Here is a 5000-nt window from a genome sequence, read left to right on the forward strand (position 1 = left end):
CATTACCTCCCTGCATGGCACTCAGCATCAAGGGTTGGAATTTGGGATAAAATCACCAAAAAATGATTCCCGGTGTGGCACCACTGCTGCTCACTGCTCGCCTCACCTTCCAGGGGGTGAACAAGGGGATGGGTCAAATGCAGAGGACACATTTCACCACACCTAGTGTGTGTGTGTGTGACAATCATTGGTACTTTAACTTTACTTTAACTTTAATATGACATGTTATTATGAATGTTAATAGATACTACATACATACATATATATATATACATATATACTTACAGCATGTATATAAAACCTTGATAGATGTTTTTTTAGAGCGCTTTGTAGGCGGAATATAGCGACCTACATTGTCAATTAAATGCCTGTCAGGTATGAAAACATATTTGGGGAGAAATATTGACAATGACAGGATTTTCTAATTTTTAAATGAATTTAATTTTTTTTCTCTCATGTTTGAGCAGTGGATATTATTACTATTTACTTCACTCACTATTGATTTTTGAATTCTAAATATTGGTATCATGTGTGTGTACAGTCGTGGTCAAAAGTTTACATACACTTGTAAAGAACATGATTAGTTTTTCTTTATTTTTTTTTGTCATGTAGTGATTGGAGCACATACTTGTTGCTCGCAAAAAACATTCATGAAGTTTGCTTTTTTATTAATTTATTATGGCTCTACTGAAAATGTGAGGGTCAAAAGTATACGTACGGCAATGTTAATATTTGCGTACATGTCCCTTGGCAAGTTTCACTGGAATATGGCGCTTTTGGTAGCCATCCGTGTAAAATAAATGTATAAAATAAATAAAAAAAAGGCACAAGTGTGAACAGTGTGTTCTAGAAAGGAAAGAGAGCATCTATCAATCTTTGGCTGAGCGAGGGTCGTTCAAGTTAAACTCGCTTCCGCATTCCTCGCCAAATGATGATTAACCGCTTCAGAGCAGGAAGTTGCACCAATGAGACTTCATTCAGATGCCAAATATGGGCATGTCTCTGCAGCTGCTGACTTCTTTCTGTCAATAAACAGCCTTTTCCGTTCATTACCTCCTTGAGAGGGTACACGCCGTGAATCGTCCTTTTTTTCTTTCTTTCTTTTTTTTGTGCAAAACACCTGCAGGCACGAGAGTGCTGAACAGAATCATTTTGGGAAATTAATCATCAGCGCACTTTAGCAAAAGTTAGCCAATCTAGGTCCGCCTGTAAAGCGCCCTGAAAAACTTAAAAAGTATATACTGTATGTAGTATCTAGTAACAGTCATGATAACATGTGATATGTACACTAAAAAAACATTCATCAAGATTTTATATACATGCTGTAAGTATATACAGTATGTAGCATATAGTAACAGTCATAAGAACATGTGATATGTACACTAAAAAACCTCCATCAAGGTTTTATATACATGCTGTAAGTATATACAGTATGTAGTATCTAGTAACAGTCATAATAACATGTGATATGTACCCCAAAAATCTCCATCAAGGTTTCATATGCAGTATGCAGTATCTAGTAACAGTCATAATAACATTTGATATGTACCCAAAAAATCTCCATCAAGGTTTTATATACATGCTGTAAGTATATACAGTATGTAGTATCTAGTAACAGTCATGATAACATGTGATATGTACACTAAAAAAACATTCATCAAGATTGTATATACATGCTGTAAGTATATACAGTATGTAGCATATAGTAACAGTCATAAGAACATGTGATATGTACACTAAAAAACCTCCATCAAGGTTTTATATACATGCTGTAAGTATATACAGTATGTAGTATCTAGTAACAGTCATAATAACATGTGATATGTACCCCAAAAATCTCCATCAAGGTTTCATATGCAGTATGCAGTATCTAGTAACAGTCATAATAACATTTGATATGTACCCAAAAAATCTCCATCAAGGTTTTATATACATGCTGTAAGTATATACAGTATGTAGTATCTAGTAACAGTCATAATAACATGTGATATGTACCCAAAAAAACTCCATCAAGGTTGTATATACATGCTGTAAGTATATACAGTATGTAGTATATAGTAACAGTCATAATAACATGTGATATGTACAATAAAAAACATTCATCAAGTTTTTATATACATGCTGTAAGTATATACTGTATGTAGTATCTAGTAACAGTCATAATAACATGTGATATGTACACTAAAAAACCTCCATCAAGGTTTTATATACATGCTGTAAGTATATACAGTATGTAGTATCTAGTAACAGTCATAATAACATGTGATATGTACACTAAAAAAACATTAATCAAGGTTTTATATACATGTTGTAAGTATATACAGTACGTAGTATCTAGTAACAGTAATAATAACATGTGATATGTACACTAAAAAATCATTCATCAAGGTTTGATATACATGCTGTATGTATATACAGTATGTAGTATCTAGTAACAGTCATAATAACATGTGATATGTACCCAAAAAAACTCCATCAAGGTTTTATATACATGCTGTAAGTATATACAGTATGTAGTATATAGTAACAGTCATAATAACATGTGATATGTACACTTAAAAACCTCCATCAAGGTTTTATATACATGCTGTAAGTACATACAGTATGTAGTATCTAGTAACAGTCATAATAACATGTGATATGTACACTAAAAAAACATTCATCACGGTTTTATATATATACATGCTGTAAGTATATACAGTATGTAGTATCTAGTAACGGTCATAATAACATGTGATATGTACACTAAAAAAACATTCATCACGGTTTTATATATATACATGCTGTAAGTATATACAGTATGTAGTATCTAGTAACGGTCATAATAACATGTGATATGTACACAAAAAACTCCATCAAAGTTTTATATACATGCTGTAAGTATATACTGTTTGTAGTATCTAATAACATTCACAATAACATGTGATATGTACGTAATACGTTCACTTTCCCTTAAACAACAACAACAAGACTACTAATCCTGGCAGACTTGATGAGAGACAACAAAGACTACTTTGGGACAAATGATGATCCAAAAATTTCTATTTTTGAGCCTGAATATAAGGAGGAGGAGGATGGTGCTAAACAGATGCAGCTTTAGTCAAACACTAAACATCATGTAGCAGTATGGCTAAGTGCTAAACAAGATATACAAACATGATAAAACGGTCACTTACTGTACGATGTCTGCTCTCACTGGGATACAGTTCAAAGTGTGGTGTAATTTAAAGGGGAATTTTGTTTTACCATTTAAAATCCTTACGGAAGACAGCTTATTTTTGATGCATTCTAATCATAAATAAACACTAGCAAAAGTCAGCTAACAAAACCTCCATCACCCTTTTATAAGTATATATGTAGTATCTAGTAACATTCATGATAACATGTGATATGTACGTATTTTGTTCATTTTAATGTCACAGACGCATCACAACATTCACTTTTCCTTCAACGACAACAACAACAAGACTATTATTCATAACAGACTTGATGAGAGACAACAAAGACTACTTATACTTGGGACTTATATTTTTGATCTTGAATATAGAGGAAGATCTACAAGCTTTACAAGTTGTGTGACAAACAGATCCAGCGAGTAGCACTAATGCCTAGTGCTAAACAAGAAATACAAACTATGAACATAATAAAACGATCACTTACTGTACAATGTCTGCTCTCATTGGGATAAAGACTGATGGGATGTTTATATCTTCCCGTTTAGATGAAGAATTAATCATTATCCTCACACAGGGTTGAACAAACAACCTTTTAGTATCCAGGAGAGAGGCATGAGTTATAATCTGGAATTAACTTTCACAGACGCAGAGGCCATGCAGCAGCTCAGAATGTCAATATAGCAGCATAAGCTAGTTAGCGCTATCAAAATAGTTTGTCTGCGTTAGAGTCTATTAAACAATGACGCTAATACTTGTTAATAGTCAGGTCAAGACATGTAAATTAATGTTTTTTTAGAGGGTTTAGAGCACTTCCATTATCTGCATTATTAGCCGCCTCTTACTCGCCGTATGTTACGACTTAGAATGCATAACAATATAAAAACATACGTGTTCTTGTCTTACATAAGGATTGTGAACGATAAACAAAAACACAAAAAAATGTGCAGTTCCCCTTTAAATTCATATTCTATTCACTTTATATTGAATATGATGGGTTTAAAAAAAAATAAAACCACATATTTTATATTTATTTATTTGGAAGGGTCATCTTTTCTACATATGTTAATCCCGTCTTTCAAAAGTCAAAAACCTAATTAAGGTTTTAACTAAATGTATGCAATAATTGCTTTTTAAGTGCATGTAAACATACGTGTTTTTTATTGGGCGGCGAATCTGGAATTAACTTTCACCAACTCAGAGGCGATGCAGCAGCTCAATATGTCAATATAGCAGCATAAGTGTAGACATAGTTTGTCTGTGTTAGCACTTATAATAACAATATTGCTAATACTTGTTAATATTCAGGTCAGGACATGTAACTGGAGTATTGTTAGCACTTTTTACATGTTTTTTAGACGACTTTATGGGCGCAAGAATGGACTTCATTGTTAGCTGACCTTTGCTAACAGTTCTTTAGGATTTAGAATGCATGAAAAAAAGAAAAAAATACGTGTTTTTTGTCTTACATAGGAATTGTGAATGATAGGCAAAATGTATTTGAAAAACAGTGCAGTGCCCCTTTAAATCTGCTTTTTGTCAAAAGCAGTTTGTCTGTGTTAGCACTTATAAAAACAATATTGCTAATACTTGTTAATAATCAGGTCAGGACATGTAAATGGAGTATTGTTTACCCTTTTTGCATGTTTTTTAGGTGACTTTATGGGCAAAATAGTTTAATTTCATTAGTGTCCAGGGTGTACCCCGCCTTCCGCCCGATTGTAGCTGAGATAGGCGCCAGCGCCCCCCGCGACCCCGAAAGGGAATAAGCGGTAGAAAATGGATGGATGGATAGTTGTTTGTTAGCCGCCTCTTACTTGCCATATT

At 33.4% G+C, this 5000-nt stretch overlaps 2 protein-coding genes across 2 annotated transcripts in view; one reads left to right on the forward strand and one right to left on the reverse strand.

Annotated features, from left to right (window-relative positions):
- The window catches only part of LOC133560962 (synapsin-3-like), a 274400-nt gene that overhangs the window by 135214 nt on the left and 134186 nt on the right, over window positions 1–5000 (reverse strand). The gene's annotated exons all lie outside the window — the stretch shown is intronic.
- Window positions 1–5000, forward strand: part of LOC133560963 (metalloproteinase inhibitor 3-like) — a 50406-nt gene that overhangs the window by 41283 nt on the left and 4123 nt on the right. The gene's annotated exons all lie outside the window — the stretch shown is intronic.

The sequence above is a fragment of the Nerophis ophidion genome, linkage group LG10 (assembly GCF_033978795.1).
Source record: "Nerophis ophidion isolate RoL-2023_Sa linkage group LG10, RoL_Noph_v1.0, whole genome shotgun sequence".
NCBI classification, from domain to species: domain Eukaryota; kingdom Metazoa; phylum Chordata; class Actinopteri; order Syngnathiformes; family Syngnathidae; genus Nerophis; species Nerophis ophidion.